Source organism: Coregonus clupeaformis, unplaced genomic scaffold (genome assembly GCF_020615455.1).
Source record: "Coregonus clupeaformis isolate EN_2021a unplaced genomic scaffold, ASM2061545v1 scaf0847, whole genome shotgun sequence".
Classification (NCBI taxonomy): Eukaryota; Metazoa; Chordata; class Actinopteri; order Salmoniformes; family Salmonidae; genus Coregonus; species Coregonus clupeaformis.
Genome location: NW_025534302.1, coordinates 41,939 through 61,059, shown reverse-complemented (window position 1 = coordinate 61,059; position 19,121 = coordinate 41,939). Strand labels below are relative to the sequence as shown.

The 19,121-nt window shown below is 45.1% G+C and overlaps 1 pseudogene; it reads right to left on the bottom strand.

Annotated features, from left to right (window-relative positions):
- Window positions 1–890: 890 nt before the first annotated feature.
- LOC123485775 lies at window positions 891–11,698 on the bottom strand (annotated as a pseudogene).
- Between the last annotated feature and the right edge of the window lie 7,423 nt (window positions 11,699–19,121).

The window sequence follows — 19,121 nt, the reverse complement described above, 5'->3', positions numbered from 1 at the left end:
AAAAAAATGTGGAGCGGCTGTGGTTCCAAATTCTCTGGAACCCTTTTTGTGAAAACTAAAGATCCAAATGTTTCTCCAAGATTCTCTACTTACCGTACAGTCTCTGTTTACTCTTTCGGCTGCCCAGAGAATGATGAGATGAATGGTGCTTGTTTAATAGTTAGATCAAGCTGAATCAATGTCTGCAAGATCACATAGGTCTAATGATAGTATTCTACATAACAGAACCCAATGTTATAGAATAGTACACCGTTACTGTAACGCAAAAAAACACCACCACATTTCTTATGAGATTTTAGGATGATTTTGCGAATGGTCGCATGATTCATTTTTCATGCGGAAAAACTCAACACCACGCCAGTATGAAATATGTGCCAGTATGAAGTTTGCTAAAAAACATTTTCTCAAAAAATTCACTCAAATGTACATAATTCAAAACAACACTTTCGAGATAACACTGTAAAAATTTCAAGAAGATTTAAATGCGTATCCCCATTAAATGGATTGAGATCAGATGGCATGAAGACGCTGCATGGACGTCTCACCTGTAAAACGTAAAGAATCATCATCCACGATTAACAGGGAGGGCGGGGTAGAGAAACACGTGCCCCTTACCAATCAGAACGCTCCGACCCGCAGCCAATGCCTTTAAATGATAAATTTTCGGATTTTAGATGTGATCATGTCTTGAGAAGAAAAACAAAAGTAGGCCTATTTTTTTTGCTTTCATACATTCAGTTAAACAAAAACACACATTCTCAGTCAAAGACTTAATCAAGTCCTCTGACCAGGTAAATGTATCGCCTTCTTCTCCTGTATTCTTTCATGCTTTTTCAGGTGCCTTAACCAAACAAAATCTTTCCACACTGGGAAAAGAGGTAAGGCTTTTCTCATGTGTGTGTCCTCTCATGCCGGTTCAGGTGTGATAACTGGATTAAACTCTTTCCACAGTGGGAACAATAGAAGGTCTTCTTCCCTTTTGTGTGAATTTTCTCATGTGTTCTCAGGGTCCCTAACTGGGTAAAACTCTTTCCACACTGAGAGCACTGAAATGGCTTATCCCCTGTGTGTGTTCTTTCATGCTCTTTCAGATTCCCCTGACAGGGTAAAACCCTTTTCACACTGGGAGCAGTGATAAGGCTTCTCTCCTGTGTGCATTCTCTCATGCTCTTTCAGATGCGATGACTGGATAAATCTCTTTCCACACTGTGAGCATTGGAAAGGCTTCTCTCCTGTGTGTATTCTCTCATGCTTTTTCAGGTCACTTGATGAGAGAAATGTATTTCCACACTGAGAGCATTGAAATGGCTTCTCTACCGTGTGTGTTCTTTCATGCACTTTTAGATACCCTGAGTGTCTAAAACCCTTTCCACACTGGGAGCAGTGATAAGGCTTCTCCCCTGTGTGTTCTTTCATGCTCTTTCAGATTCCCTGACAGGCTAAAACTCTTTCCACACTGGGAGCAGTGATAAGGTTTCTCCCCTGTGTGCGTTCTCTTGTGTTCTTTCAGGTGGCCTAACCAGAGAAATCTCTTTCCACACTGGGAGCAGTGGTGTGGTCTTGCTGGTTTGGGCATCTCTGGGTCTGGTTCCCCTGAAGGACTCTTCCTGCTGTCCGAGTGAGAGTCAGGTCTCTCTCCTGCTAAAGACAAACAGAGTATTTATTTAAACAGAGAGACCTGAATGAAACCTCCACATGATAAAACTGTCTTCCTATGAGGTTTAATCCAGAATAAATCCCTCATTATAAAAAGAGTAGTTTGGATCATGGATGCTGATTCGTTGATAGCCGTTAGTGCAGACAAAAAAACGCCACATATTCGTTTAACCATTTATTAGAAAGCAAATGACATAATACATAATTTATTGGTGAATTGGCAATACAGTGCCTTAAGAAAGTTTTCACACCCCTGGACTTTTTCCACATTTTGTTGTGTTACAGCCTGAATTTAAAATGGATTCAATTGAGATTTTTTGTCATTGGCCTTCACACAATACCCCACAATGTCAAAGTGAAATTAATTATTTATACATTTTTACAAATTAATTAAATGAAAAGCTAAATGTCTTGAGTCAACAAGTATTCAACTCATTTGTTTTGGCAAGCCTAAATAAGTTCAAGAGTAAAAATCTGCTTACCAAGTCACATAATAAGTTGAATGGACTCACTCTTTGTGCAGTAATAATAATAAGATTTTTGAATGAGTACCTCATCTCTGTACCCCACACATACAGATAATTGTAAGGTTCCTCTGTCGAGCAGTGAATTCCAAACACAGAATCAACCACAAAAATCAAAGAGGTTTTCCAATGCATGAGGCCAATGTTGACTTACAGAGTTTAACAGTTACAGAGTTTAATGGCTGTGATAGGATAAAACTGAGGATGGATCAACAACAATGTAGTTACTCCACAATACTAACCAAATTGACAGAGTGAAAAGAAGGAAGCATGTATAGCATAAAAATATTCCAAAACATGCATCCTGTTTGCAACAAGGCACTAAAGAATTCACCTTTCAGAAGTACAATAACCTACAACACAGCCAAATCTACACTGGAGTTGCTTAGTTACCAAGAAGACAGTTAATGTTCCTGAGTGGCCTAGTTACATTATAGACATAAATCTGCTTAAAAATCTATGGCAAGCCATGATCCCCAACAACTTGACAGAGCTTGAAGAATTTTGCATGGAATTATAGGCAGATGTTGCACAATATAGGTGTGAGACTTAAGGACGGGGAGGGACGGGGGGGGACGGCATCAACATTTTGATGCCACATTTATAATTATATAGAATATATGCAACACATTTTCCACCAAGAGGGTTTCTGTGCCAATGCGCCACACAACCAATTAACAAAACATATCGACTTCGGCACTTCAATATCAATCTCGACAAACCGAAAACACATCACTACCTTGTAGGCTTAACCAGTATGGAAGGCTTGGCAATCTACAAATGTCATTAAACTAAATAATATATTTAGTTTTTTGATACCGTCGTTTTGTTGTTTATTTGGGACAATATTTGTTGTACAGTGTAGCCTACATTTTTCCCACGATATGTTATACTTCGTCGAGCCTTTAATATCTAATTGAAATAGCAAATGTTTTTGTAATAAATCTCAATGAAAATGGCCGTTCCTTGTACGTATGCAATTCACACACGAGTCAGAAGTTATCAGGGGAACCATTATTTTATTTAGTTTATCTGGTTGCTAAAAAGGAGTAAACATTTGCAACGAAAAAGCGTCTCTCATTACAACGACATGATGTGTTGATAAATCAAAGGAATATTGTCCATAAATCAAGACCCTAGCCTTCACATCTAAATGAAATGTAGGCCCTATTAAAGCCTCTAAATATAGGTTATCAAGTCACAACAAGGCCGACTTTGAAGCCACGTCAGTGAATGCAATGCCGTGCCTGGGGGCGAGATCCTGAATGGACAGCGCTCCAAATGTGGCGCCAAAGCTCATCTGAAACAGGTATAGTCAGCGGAGCTCCGTGGTGCTGAATGAAAAGCGTCTCGGTCTTGTATTTTCTGTAGGTCACGTAATTTTACTGTAAAAAAAAAAAAAAAGGTTTGTTGACCGATCAATGAGGGTCGGTTTGTCGGCTGCAAAATTGAACAAAATTTGCATCCCTAATTACAGGCAACATTCGCACTGAGCTAAATAATATAATATAATATGCCATTTACCAGACGCTTTTATCCAAAGCGACTTACAGTCATGCGTGCATACATTTTTTGCGTATGGGTGGTCCCGGGGATCGAACCCACTACCTTGGCGTTACAAGCGCCGTGCTCTAAAGGCTAGAGCTGCCACTTTCAAGGAGCGGGACACTAATCTGGACGCTTTCCCTCTGACGAACAAACAGGCAAAGCATCAATATAGGGCTAAGATCGAATTCTACTACACCGGCTCTGATACTCGTCGGATGTGGCAGGGCTTGCAAACTATCATGGATTACAAAGGGAAACCCAGTGACACGAGCCTACCAGACGAGCTAAATGCCTTTGATGCTCGCTTCAAGGCAAGCAACACTGAACCATGCGTAAGAGCACCAGCTGTTCTGGACGACTGTGTGATCACGCTCTCCGTAGCCGATGTAAGTAAGATCTGTGAACAAGTGAAACGGGGAGAAGGGAGGAAGAGACAGCAACCAAGGCTACTCGCGCTAGAGTAGACTAATAGCTGCCATAGCTAGGTTATTTATCATCCAATATGATTACATAGTACCTGTCTTGACTGCATCAAACCGGGAGAAGCTAGTTAAGCTAGGTAACGTTAGCTAGCTAGGTTAACTGAGGCTGCAGTGCATGTGCTTTCCCATCCTACAGTCACAAACAACAACTTAATTCAGAATATTAACCTCTACTGGACGTGCGCGAATGTGATTAGCATGATTGTTGTAAGTAACAGCAAACTTTCCAGGACATAGACATGTCTTATATGGGCAGAAAGCTTAAATTCTTGTTAATCTAACTGCACTGTCCAATTTACAATAGCTATTACAGTGAAAAAAATACCATGCTATTGTTTGAGGAGAGTGCACAACAACAAACAACTTATCACGGCAACTGGTTTGATACATTCACCTCTGAAGGTAAATAATGTACTTACATTCAGTAATCTTGCTCTGATTTGTCATCCTAAGGGTCCCAGAGATAAAATGTAGCATAGTTTTGTTTGATAAAATCCATTTTTATATTCAAATGTTCTACGGTTTGAACCCCTGCTGTCTCTGGGTCCACACCCACCCCTCCCGGCCATCTAGATGTGTGAAAGTTAGTGTATAAGCTGATGATCCATCATGTATGACATTCCTAGGAGTGTGTAAACTTACATTTTGTATTACCATATCATTTTTGTATGTTCTCTATAGTTATGTACTTGAAAAAGTATCAATTGACCAATTCGGCACATTTGGGCAGACTTGATACAAAATAGTCCAGTATTTCAATGCTTCACTGGATCAATCTGAAACTTTGCACACACTGCTGCCATCTAGTGGCCAACATCTAAATTGCGCCTAAACTCCTATATTTTATTTCAGCCTTTCTCTTGCATTTCAAAGATGATGTATTATCTTTTACCAGATCTAATGTGTTATATTCTCCTACATTAACTTCACATTTCCACAAACTTCAAAATGTTTCCTTTCAAATGGTTTCAAGAATATGCATATCCTTGCTTCAGGTCCTGAGCTACAGGCAGTTCGATTTGGGTGTGTCATTTTAGGTGAAAAATTGAAAAAAAGGGTCCGATCCTTAAGAGGTTAAATAGCATCCATCTTCCATTGATTAGATATATCCTAACTTTTGCCACAAGGAGGCTCTATGTCTGCAGCCACTTTGATGACTTGTGATTGGCCGACAACAAGCTACAGGCGTCACGCTCCACTCTGGTGAAAAGCAAGAGCAGCATCAATGATTCTCTCTGCGTTCGGATCTGTACGGGCCCTTCCGGACAAGTCAGTTCAAATTACACATACCCCAGACAATCATATCAGATCCAACCTAGTCCCGTGACATTATTTAGAATTCTGGATACGGACCCGCTCGGGTCCCGGATCGGGTCTCGGGTATTCAGGTACAGGTGGATCCGTGAAGACCTCTACTCTATACCAGGCGGTGTCAGAGGAAGGCCCTCAAAATTGTCATAGACTGTTCTCTCTGCTACCGCACAGCAAGCGGTACTGGAATGCCAAGTCTGGGACCAAAAGGCTCCTGAACAGTTTATACCCCCAATCGTAAGACGGTGAATTAAATGGCTTCCCTTAATATTTACATTGACCCCCTTTTTTTTTTTTGGCCACTGACTCTCTTGCACTGGCTCTATGCACACTCACTGGACTCTACCCACACACACTCACATATACTACACTGAAACTCCAACACACACACACTTATTTTTGTATTACTTTTTAACTCTGCATTGCTGGCTAAGGGCTCGTAACTAAGAATTTAACGGTAAAGTCTACACCGGTTGTATTCGGCGCATGTGACAAATACATTTTAAATTGATTACGAAAAGGGCGTTTCGTAATATTTCTAAATACAATTGCGGGGAAAACAGTTTGGATGAGTCAGTGGAAAGTTTTGTGGATTTATAATTTTCTCCTTGTGTAGTACCACCTGTGTCTCCACTCTTTTCATTAGGCAATGCTATTGGTTGTCAAATCAAAGCAAATGGTTGCATTTAGAACAGAGTCGATCGTTTTTATTGATCTCCAGTGGGTCAGAGTCAGAGTAGCCTGTCATTTCGGTAATTTGTGTAGTATAAAAAAAATATCCTTCTAATGTCTCCAGTCGTAAAATTACAAATAAATTATTTTAGAGAAGGCATTTTTTCTCAGACCCGCAAATACGATGATATGATGCAATGTTTTATTATAAAGAGGATCCCCCCCCCCTCTCAAATGTTATGAAGTCCTAAATACTATGAAACTCTGGTGACACCCCCGGTTAACAGGTATAATAGAGTACTGAGATGGTATTTCATAAATTTGTTTTTACATCTAACATGTCAATGCAGGAAGAATGCAAGAATATATTGCTATTAAAGCTAATTCAGTGATTGTCATGAATTTTGGGTTGACAATTAGGCTAGATAGGGCTCCAGAATTTCAGATTGTTTTGTTTAATAGAGATTAATTTTCCTTCATCTTTATGTGGACTAATATTATATATAGGCATAATTCAATTGGTGCTAATTCACCACTTGAGGAAGTGGAAACTTAAAACACATTAGACGCTAACTCTAAATATAACACCTACTGCTAGTAGCCTTTAATCCAACAGTCAAAGCAATGTCCCAACAAAAAAAAACGTTGCAATGAGGCTTAGTGTACTTGTCATGTCCAAACTCTCCATATTTCAAAGCCATATGGGATATATCTTCTTTCAGTTCTCTTTGCACCTTGTGTAGATTCATGATTATCTTAGAGACAGAACTCAGGCCATCGTGATGGTTTCATGATTATCTGAGAGACAGAACTCAGGCCATCGTGATGGTTTCATGATTATCTCAGAGACAGAACTCAGGCCATCATGATGGATGGGGTTAAGTCGGAATTTCTAGAAGTACATAAAGATTTTGGGACCTGTTCTCTTCACTATTTATTTAACCAACATTATTCAACCTGTTAAAAATTGTAAACTTCATCTATATGCGGATGATACTATTATGTATGCTATTGCCCCAGCTGTGGATCTGGCTGTGTCAAAACTACAGTCAGATTTTATAGCTATGCAGGAATCCCTTGCTGATTTAAAACATACATGTTGTTTTTCAACTCTAGTAAGAATGTTTCAGATGAAGTACATAGTCACTCATTAGACGGTTCTCCAATCTAACGTGTTCCCACATATAAATACTTAGGCTTTTGGATTGATACGGATTTGACGTTTAAAAAAACCAGATGGGCTGGTTAAGAAGCTAAGATTTAAAGTGGGCTCTTTCCAACAGAAACAGATGGTGCCTTTCTCTAAGCAGTAGGAAGCAGATTATTCAGTCAACCTTTTTATCTGTTCTTGATTTTGGTGATATTATTTATCAAAAGTGCAGCTGCTACTACTTTTAAAACCTTTGGATGCCATTGTTTTGTTAAAAGAAACAGTTTTGATACTCCTCACAGTATCCTGTATCAAAAGGTTGGCTGGACTTCTCTAAGGACCTGTAGATCTCTACATTACTTTACAAGGTCCTACTTCACAAACGTCCATCTTATCTAACTTTGCTGTTGAAGTATAGACAGCTGAGTTGCCTAACCCGTTCACAGAATGGTTAACTCGAGGTTCCAAGGGTCTCCACCGAGCTAGATACATCTGCTTTTAGTTTTAGTGCACCATATTGCTGAAACAAAAGTCGAAATACTTTTAATCTTGATGTTCTGGTGCCGTTCGGGCAATTTAAAGTATTGATTGGGGATTTATTTGTGGAGGAATGTAACTGTTTTTCTGGGTGGTTTGTGATGTTACATTTGTGCTTCCCATTACTGTGTTTTTGTATTTTAATGTGTGTATATATATATTTTATATTTTCTGTTTGTGTATTTTATGTTGTATTATTATATCATATGTCATTTGAAGAAGAGACCTAGGTTTCAATATGTATTCCCTGTCAAAATAAACGTTAAATACAAACATAAAATACAAATATCCAATGCACTTTCAAATTTGAGGAATTTGTGCCTCTAGGGCAGGGGTGTCAAACTCACTCCATGGAGGGCCTAGTGTCTGCTGGTTTTTGGTTTTTCCTTTCAATGAAGACCTAGACAACCAGATGAGGGGAGTTCCTTACTAATCAGTGGCCTTAATTCATCAATTAAGTACAAGGCAGGAGCGAAAACCCGCAGACACTCGTGGGATGAGTTTGACACATGCTCTTAAAAAAAAACTATTGAGTATTGAGTATTGAGACTGAACAAAGCACTACAGATAGAGATGTTTACATGTGAAAAATATAGCCTAATGGGAAGCATTTGATCAAAATGGTCAACAGAGCTTCAATGTTTTGGTTTTATGTTGGCTAGTTAGCTACCGAGGTTTCTTCTTCTTCTTCTTTTGTGTTTCTTTCCGGCAGACTAGACGCTGTATTGTGCATTGCTGGTCGGAGTGCGGATTGCACATTTTGGTAACTAACAAAAAAAGGAAAAGGGGAATGTGAACAACGTAAATTGCACCACCATCTAACCCTGCCCCTATACACATTTAAGATTATTCAAAGTAGCCACCCTTTGCCTTCATGACAGCTTTGCACACTCTTGGCATTCTCTCAACCAGCTTAATGAGGTAGTCACCTGGAATACATTTCAATTAACAGGTGTGCCTTCTTAAAAGTTAATTTGTGGAATTTCTTTCCTTCTTAATGCGTTTGAGCCAATCAGTTGTGTTGTGACAAGGTAGGGGGTATACAGAAGATAGCCCTATTTGGTAAAAGACCAAGTCCATATTATGGCAAGAACAGCTCAAATAAGCAAAGAGTAAAGACAGTCCATCATTACTTTAAGACATGAAGGTCAGTCAATCTGGAAAATTTCAAGAACTTTGAAAGTTTCTTCAAGTGCAGTTGCAAAAACCATCAAGCGCTATGATGAAACTGGCTCTCATGAGGACCGCCACAGGAATGGAAGACCCAGAGTTACGTCTGCTGCAGAGGATAAGTTCATTAGAGTTACCAGCCCAAATAAATGCTTCACAGAGTTCAAGAAACATACACATCTCAACATCAACTGTTCAGAGGGGACTGTGTGAATCAGGCCTTCATGGTCGAATTGCTGGAAAGAAACCACTACTAAAGGACACCAATAAGAAGAAGAGACTTGATTGGGCCAAGAAACATGAGCAGTGGACATTAGACCGGTGGAAATGTGTCCTTTGGTCTGGAGTCCAAATTTGAGATTTTTGGTTCCAACCACCGTGTCTTTGTGAGATGCAGAGTAGGTGAACGGATGATCTCCACATGTGTAGTTCCCACCGTAAAGCATGGAGGAGGTGTTACGGTGTGGGGGTGCTTTGCTGGTGACACTGTCTGTGATTTATTTAGAATTCAAGGCACACTTAACCAGCATGGCTACCACAGCATTCTGCAGCGATACGCCATCCCATCTGGTTTGGGCTTAGTGGGACTATCATTTGTTTTTCAACAGGACAATGACCCAACACACCTCCAGGCTGTGTAAGGGCTATTTTACCAAGAAGGAGAGTGATGGAGTGCTGCATCAGATGACCTGGCCTCCACAATCCCCAACCTCAACCAAATTGAGATGGTTTGGGATGAGTCGTACCGCAGAGTGAAGGAAAAGCAGCCAACAAGTGCTCAGCCATGTGGGAACTCCTTCAAGACTGTTGGAAAAGCATTCCAGGTGAAGCTGGTTGAGAGAATGCCAAGAGTGTGCAAAGCTGTCATGAAGGCAAAGGGTGTCTATTTGAAGAATCTCAAATATAAAATATATTTTGATTAGTTTAACACTTTTTTGGTTACTACATGATTCCATATGTGTTATTTCATAGTGTTGATGTCTTCACTATTATTCTACAATGTAGAAAACCGTTAAAAAAATTAAGAGAAACCCTTGAATGAGTAGGTGTTCTAAAACTTTTGACCCGTAGTGTACGTTTTAAGACCAATTTTCGGGATGTCTCATGGTCTGACAAACACCGCTCTGCCAACTTTCACCGCAGATGCGAAAGGCTGCAATAGGCGGATTTTGATTGGGATTTTTTTTTATGTTACTTAGATTGATGTTTAGGTCAATCGACTCTAGGGGTAAAAAAAACCAAAAAAAACTAGGTTTCCCCTTATATCTGTGGATTAATTGTCGGAGTAGAGAACACACGATTTTGAATTACTCAAAATGGGTCAAAATTCCACAAAGATCCAGCCAAAACAAGGACCATATGCATTTCAAGTAAAATAACAACCCGATGTTTATCTCCCAGGACAAATTAGCTAGCAACAGCAAGCTAGCTAAATGTCCATGAATGTTTCATGTGTGTTTCGACCTGTCTCCAAATTATATAGTTGATTCACAGTTGGTTTTGATATTTTAACCTGCGTGTCATGACGCATCTGGTGGGAAAGACAAAATCAACGCTCTGAGCTGGTTTGGTCAGCTTGTTATCCCACTACATTTCACTAAATGTTCCTACTCCTGGCCACTGGCCTGGGAGAACAGGACTCCTTCTTTCAACACCTCATGTAACTTTTCTGCCATAAAATCTTTCACTCCCAATAACTTTTCTGATGCTACTACTTTTATAATTCTGCGACTTCCTTTCCATCTGTGCAGTATAGTTAATTACCATAGCAATGAACGCAAGAAAACCAACCTTACTAAAACCCATCCTCTCTGGATCTCTCTCTTCAGGCCTACTCACTGGGGGACTCCCAGTCTAGTCACTCACCCTTGGGCTATCCTCTACTCTCTTCACTGCCTCAGCATAGGAAACTTTCTGCCCCACTCAAACTCTGGCAATCTCAACCCGTCTCTCTCTCAAGGGCGCCCCCTACAGTTGACACAGTGCTTTCTCTATCCCAACTGTACTCTCCCTCTGACTATGCCATCCTGCACATTTATCACATCCTGGGATCTCCCTTCTACACACTGCTGCAACATGTCCGAATCCTTGGCACCTAAAGTACCGTAGCGGGTTCGGAATCACAGAATAGCAAATATAACTTAACCTGACCTTATCAGGTCAAAGCTCAATAAGACAGGGTATTCTCAGTCTCGCCATGGCCACTGGGTCTACGTCTCATCAAACGGCGGGTATCACAAACACCAGGAATACCATTTTTTATTTTATCCAGCTCTACACTCAACGCTACCCCACTGATCACCCCTTTGAGCGGCGTCCTGCTCTGGAGAGCAAAGCAAAACACAGGTTGAGCCCTAAGTCGCGTGACACAAAGCGCCCGCTTCCTCTGGGCAGAGGATGCACAAAAAATCTAAACAATTCCACTTCTCGAAACTTTCACAGATGTAACCATTCCCAGTTTGTCCTTTACCCAGCTTGAAACAACGTATGAGTCAACAAAAAGCAGGAATCCATTCTTTCCAAAAATCTCACTCCCACCTGTCCAAAATCATTTCTGGGCAAAATACCCCACCTGTCGTCGCAGGTAGGCTCACTTCATCCCGGTCTGGCTCAACTTCAGAGCGCTCACCGCTGATGATTGACTCCATTTTGTGATCATCAAGGTTCTCAAGAGAGCATGTAGACTTATACGTTTACTTGGTTTGTATTCATGAGACAAATATCTTAGTGCCATTCTTACGCCCTCACATCATCACACTTCTGTCTTCCTCCCATTTCCCAAAAATCTACAAAAGTGGCTGAATCAGTAGCCGTGTTGTTGAAGCGTCCCGTCCACTAGATTACACATCACGCAAGAAACATCACTTGAAAGACTTACATTGCCATCTGCTGACTGGGTTGGGTAACGCGGTTTGGAAATGTTTAATTACATTGTTTATAGAAAGGAGTCGTTTTCTTAAATGGAGAAATACAACAAACTAACCGGGTGGAAAGTGATATCAGGGACACACAGAAAATCTTAAATAAAATAATAATAAATACAATAATCATGAAAAAAACGTTATTGATGAGAGAGAATGTAACTAGGAATATAAAATAATGAAGAGAGATTTTAAATATGTTATTATTTTAAGGCTTCAATTTCTCGTGGAAGTTGATGAATAACACCCGGAGACATGGCAAAAATGCCTTCATCCACTGAAAAAAAGTGTTCAAAATGCATAAAATTCCCTTTCAAGATCCATATTTTGGTGTTGTTAAGGTAAAGGACACCTGACCTTGTATTTAAAGCCTTTTGGAATCCACATTTTACACTAAATAAGAAGTGATTTTCCTGGGGACAGAAAAGCCACCGCATCTTAGGAATGACCCAAAATAACGTAATAATAATTTCAAAATAACAAAATATGTGGGTCATTCCACCAAACCGGTACGATTTTTTACGGTGGCATATTGCTGCCACTGAGATTTTTTTTATATAATTATTATGAGATAATATCACGTTATTCTGAAATAATTCAGTAAATGAATGATAACTTTACTAGGAAAAAGTTCTCGTTATTATGAGAAAGATCGTGTTATAATTAGAAAGATGTCGTTATTGAGAAATAATCCAGTTGCACTTTATTATGAGAAAGAGCCTTCATTATGCTGAAACATTAGCATTGGCTACTGGCAAGCTTGGGAATCACATTAGACTACGTCTTTACAGGAACCCAGGTCCGATTTTTTTGTGGCACGTTAACTCCTACTATAAGCTGAAGCCATATGGCATTTTTATTAATACGTTTAGGAGTTAGGTTAAAGGGTTAAGGTTAGGGTGAGGGGAAGGGTTAGCTAACATGCTAAGTAACTAAGCAAAGTAGTTAAAAAGTAGTAAGTAGTTGAAAAGTTGCTAATTAGCTAAAATGCTAAAGTTGTCCATGATGAGATTCGAACTCGCAACCTTTGGTTTGCTAGACATTCATGTTATACGACCAATCATTCTACTTTTGTTTGTCCCTTAAGTAACCATACCATACATAGCATATCATAGTAATTTGAGTGTCCCGGATTTACATTTACTATGTTACGTTTAGTCTATGAGACCAGGCTGGGTGAAGGGATAAAAGAGGATGATAGCAGTGTGATGATTGTCAGGTGTTATACAAATTCGACAGTCACAAGATGGGGACTTTAAATAGGACTATGGCACATCAAGGGAACTGTAGCCTTCTGTTCAGATGTGTTCAATGTTAACTGAAATCTGGACACTGATTGTAGGTCTACAACCTCTCACATAGCCTTAATATTACTTCCTGCAGAATTAAGCATTTCTTGCAGTAAAATGATACACCAAATGTAGGCTAAATTCTTACTCGGGAACAGGAGTGGAGAAATATGATTTATTTATTTCAACATCTTGAGAGAATGCGAATGCACATTTAGATACCACCTGTAGAGGTACTGTCTTTATCAGCATCATAAAAGCTTATTAGTGTCAAGGGGTGCTGAAGGTGGGTGTGGTGCAGGAATCAAGCGCAGGACGCAGAAGCTCAGTCCAAAAGACTTTAGTGAAATATTCACGTAGTAAATGAGCACAATAAGCCCGGAGGCGAAATAACGGCGCACACAGGCGTCAAACAAACGGCGCACTAACATGTGCGAAAACCTCTCCAAACACTGGAGGGAAGTACGTAGCTCAAACACCAAAACAGAAGAGCAATCACACACAAACACAGACACACACAACGAGAACTAAATAGGACACTAACGAGGACTAACTAGACACAGGTGTACAACATCAAGACAAAACCAAACGAACATGAAACATAGATCAGTGGCAGCTAGTACTCCGGGGACGACGACCGCCGAAGCCTGCCCGAACCAGGAGGAGGCGCAGCCTCGGCCGAAACCGTGACAGTACCCCCCTTGACGCGCAGCTTTTTTGAGGGACGACCAGGAGGACGCGGAGCAGGGCGCGCGGGATGGTCCCGGTGGAACTCCGACAGGAGAGATGGGTCTAGGATGTCCCTCCGCAGCACCCAGCACCGCTCCTCCGGGCCGTACCCCTCCCACTCCACGAGATACTGGAGACCCCCCCATCCGGCGTCTTGAGTCCAAGATGGACCGAACGGTGTACGCCGGAGCCCCCTCGATGTCCAGTGGGGGCGGAGGAGTCTCTCCTATCTCACCTTCCTGGAGTGGACCAGCTACCACCGGCCTGAGAAGAGACACATGGAACGAGGGGTTAATATTCTTATATTCAACAGGTAGATGTAACCTATAACACACCTCGTTCAATCTTCTCAGGACTTTAAAAGGCCCCACAAACCGCCGACCCAGCTTCCGGCAGGGCAGGCGGAGGGGTAGGTTTCTGGTAGAGAGCCAGACTCGATCTCCGGGTGCGTACACCGGCCCCTCACTGCGGTGGAGATCGGCGCTCGACCTTGTGACGACGGATGGCCCGGTGCAGGTGACGTGGGCAGCGTTCCACGTCTCCTCCGAGCGCCTCATCCAATCATCCACCGCAGGGGCCTCGATCTGGCTCTGCTGCCAAGGTGCCAGAACCGGCTGGTAACCTAACACACATTGGAAGGGGGTTAGGTTGGTAGAGGAGTGGCGGAGAGAGTTCTGGGCCATCTCGGCCCAGGGAATGTACCGAGCCCACTCCTCAGGCCGGTCCTGGCAATACGACCTCAGAAACCTACCCACATCCTGGTTGACACGTTCTACCTGCCCGTTACTCTCCGGGTGGTACCCTGAGGTAAGGCTAACCGAGACCCCCAAACGCTCCATGAACACTCTCCATACTCGGGAGGTAAACTGGGGGGCCTCGATCAGACACTATATCCTCGGGTACCCGTAATGCCGGAAGACGTGGGTAAATAGGGCCTCTGCGGTTTGTAGGGCAGTAGGCAGACCCGACATAGGGAGAAGACGATAGGCCTTAGAGAACCGGTCCACAACGACCAGGATGGTGGTATTCCCCTGAGAGAGGGGAAGGTCTGTCACAAAATCCACCGAGAGGTGGGACCATGGTCGTTGTGGAACGGGCAGGGGTTGTAACTTACCCCTGGGCAGGTGTCTGGGCGCCTTACACTGGGCGCACACCGAGCAGGAGGAGACATAAACCCTCACATCCCTGGCTAACGTGGGCCACCAGTATTTAGTGCTAAGACAATGCACTGTCCGGCCAATACCCGGATGTCCAGAGGAGGGTGATGTGTGAGCCCAGTAAATGAGTCGATCCCGAATCTCGAGCGGAACGTACTTCCGACCCTCAGGACACTGTGGAGGGCTGGGGTCGGTACGCAACGCTCGCTCGATTTCGGCATCGACCTCCCACACCACCGGTGCCACAAGAAAAGACTCCGGTAGTATGGGAGTAGGCTCAACGGACCTCTCCTCCTTGTCATTGTCACGGTTTCGGCCGAGGCTGCCTCTCCTCCTTGTTCGGGCAGGCTTCGGCGCTCGTCGTCTCCGGAATTCTAGCTGCCACCGATAGATGTTTCATGTTCGTTTGCTTTTGTCTGTTTGTGTCACACCTGTTTCTGTTTTACGTAATTAGTGTCCTATAAGTTTCTCGTTGTGTTTGTCATGGGTTGTGTATGATTGTTTTTCGTCAGTGTTGTGTTTGCTCGGTTGAGCATATTTTCTCCACTGCGCTGGAGCTCAGTTGCACCTGTTTCGTGCACCACTTCGTTTTGTCGCACCTGTTTGTGCGCATTTGCCTTTTCGCCTCGTGCGTAGTTTAGCTGTTGGGCTTAATTGTCCTGTTGCCTGTGTTTGGGCCAGAATACAGCATTTGGAACCTACCGTCTGCGTCCTGCATTTGATTCCTTACACCACACCTACACACGCCCTGACAGAATCATACACCAGTCATGGAATCAGCAGGAGCCGAAGCAGCCCAGACAAGACTGGAAGCCCAGGTTCGGGACCAGCAAGAGCAACTCCTGCAGATGGGGAACGCCCTGCAGGAGGTGATTACCACACTCCGAGGCTGGGGTTCGCCTCCACCACCACCCGCCTTGCCAGCACCATCGGCCAGCCCGCCCAGTCCAGCGCCGGAACCTCGAGAGTCCGACTATCTCTCCCGAGGGCTTACGACGGGACAGCGGCTGGGTGTCAGGGATTCCTGCTCCAGGTAGAGCTATACCTGGCCACCGTGCACCCGGCACCGTCAGGGCACGAGAGCGTGTCCGCCCTGATCTCCTGCCTGGCCGGAAAAGCGTTGGAGTGGGCCAACGCAGAGTGGAGGAAGATCGACGCCACGACTATTACGTACACCGAGTTCTCCCGCCGCTTCAGGGCGGTGTTTGACTCATCCCCGGAGGGGAAAGCGGCGGGGGAGCGTCTGGTCTTCCTCCGACAGGGGAGGAGAAGTGCCCAGGAATTCGCGCTCGAATTCCGTACTCTGGTGGCAGATGCAGGGTGGAATGATCGGGCCCTCATCGATCTATACCGATGCAGCCTACGTGAGGACGTCCGTCGAGAGCTGGCTTGCAGGGACACCAGCCTCACTTTCGACCAGCTGGTGGATATGTCCATCAGGCTGGATACCCTGCTGGCTACCCGCGGACGTCTTGCGGAGGGTCCGTCCATTCCACCCTCCAGCGCCTCCGAGCCTTGTCCCATGGAGCTCGGGGGCGCTGGCGCTAGAGAGAGGAGGAGTCGGCAGGCTAGGGGGTCCATCCACTGCACCAACTGTGGTCGGGGAGGACACACCGCGGCTAGGTGCTGGGGATGGCCTCCTAGGGGAGATGACGACAGGTCCCGCACTGGGGATTCCCTCCAGGTGAGTAGGCGCCCCACTCACCCAGAGCTCTCTGTTGCCCATTTTTGTATGCCTGTACGTTTTCCACAGGTAGCACCTCATGCCCAGTGTAAGGCGCCTAGACATTTACCTAGGGGTAAGTTGCTACCCTTGCCCGTTCCACAACGGCCATGGTCCCACCTATCAGTGGACTTTATAACAGACCTTCCCCTCTCCCAAGGGAATACCACCATCTTGGTCGTTGTGGACCGGTTCTCTAAGGCCTGTCGTTTGCTCCCCATGCCGGGTCTTCCTACGGCCCTGCAAACTGCCGAGGCACTGTTTACCCATGTGTTCCGGCACTACGGGGTGCCCGAGGACATTGTGGCTGATCGGGGTCCCCAATTCACCTCCAGGGTCTGGAGAGCGTTTATGGAGCGGTTGGGGGTCTCGGTGAGCCTCACCTCGGGCTACCACCCGGAGAGCAATGGGCAGGTGGAACGCGTAAACCAGGATGTGGGTAGGTTTCTCAGAACATACTGCCAGGACCGGCCGGAGGAGTGGTCTAGGTACGTTCCCTGGGCCGAGATGGCCCAGAATTCCCTACGCCATTCCTCCACGAACCTAACCCCATTTCAATGTGTGTTAGGTTACCAGCCGGTTCTGGCACCCTGGCAGCAGAGCCAGATCGAGGCTCCTGCGGTGGATGAGTGGGCGCGGCGCTCGGAGGAGACTTGGAACGCTGCACACGTCCACCTGCAGCGGGCCCTCCGACGTCAGAAGGCGAGCGCTGATCTTCACCGCAGTGAGGCACCGGTGTACGCACCTGGTGATCGAGTCTGGCTCTCTACCAGAAACCTGCCCCTCCGCCTGCCCTGTCGGAAACTGGGTCGGCGGTTTGTAGGGCCATTTAAAGTCCTGAGGAGGTTGAACGAGGTTTGTTATAGATTACAGCTACCTGTGGAGTATAAGTGTATTAACCCCTCGTTCCATGTGTCCCTTCTCAGGCCGGTGGTAGCGGGCCCACTCCAAGAAGATGAGATCTTGGAGACTCCTCCGCCCCGTTGGACATCGAGGGGCACCGGCGTACTCCGTGAGATCCATCTTGGATTCGAGACGTCGGATGGGGGGTCTCCAGTATCTAGTGGAGTGGGAGGGGTACGGTCCGGAGGAGCGGTGCTGGGTGCCGAGGAGAGACGTGTTGGACCCGTCGCTCCTGACGGAGTTCCATCGGAGGCATCCGACGCGCCCTGCGCCGCGTCCCCCTGGCCGTCCCGAGGCCGAGTCGGCGCGCGTCTGGAGCCGCGCGTCAAGGGGGGGGTACTGTCACGGTTTCGGCCGAGGCTGCCTCTCCTCCTTGTTCGGGCAGGCTTCGGCGCTCGTCGTCTCCGGAATTCTAGCTGCCACCGATAGATGTTTCATGTTCGTTTGCTTTTGTCTGTTTGTGTCACACCTGTTTCTGCTTAATTGTCCTGTTGCCTGTGTTTGGGCCAGAATACAGCATTTGGAACCTACCGTCTGCGTCCTGCATTTGATTCCTTACACCACACCTACACACGCCCTGACAGTCATACCGCCGGGACAGCGCATCTGCCTTACCATTCTGGGACCAGGGATGTACGTGATTTTAAATACGAACCTGGTGAGAAACATACTCCATCGAGCCTGGCGAGGGTTCAGTCTCCTCGCTGCCCGGATGTACTCCAGGTTCCGATGATCAGTCAAAATGAGGAAAGGGTGTTGAGCCCCCTCAAGCCAATGCCCCTACACCTTAAGGGCCTGAACTACAGCTAACAGCTCCCTGTCCCCGACGTCATAATTACGCTCCGCTGGGCTGAGCTTTTTTGAGTAAAAAGCACAGGGGCGGAGTTTGGGTGGCGTGCCGGACCGTTGAGAGAGAACGGCCCCTATACCAGCCTCAGACGCGTCCACCTCAACCTGAAAGGGTAATGCGGGATCCGGATGCGCCAGCACCGGAGCCGACGTAAACAGGTCCTTCAGTCTCCCAAAGGCCCTGTCCGCATCAGCTGACCACTGCAGGCGCACCGGACCCCCCTTTCAGAAGGGGACGTGATGGGAGCTGCCACCTGTCCAAAACCCCAGATAAACCTCCGGTAGTAATTCGCAAAGCCCAAGAACTGCTGCACCTCTTTGACAGTGGTTGGGGTTTGCCAATTACGCACAGCGGACACACGATCCACCTCCATTCTCACCCCTGACGCGGACAACCGATAACCCAAAAAGGAGACCGACTCCTGGAAAAACAGACATTTCTCTGCCTTGACATATAGGTCGTGCTCCAACAGCCTCCTCAATACACGACGCACCAGGGT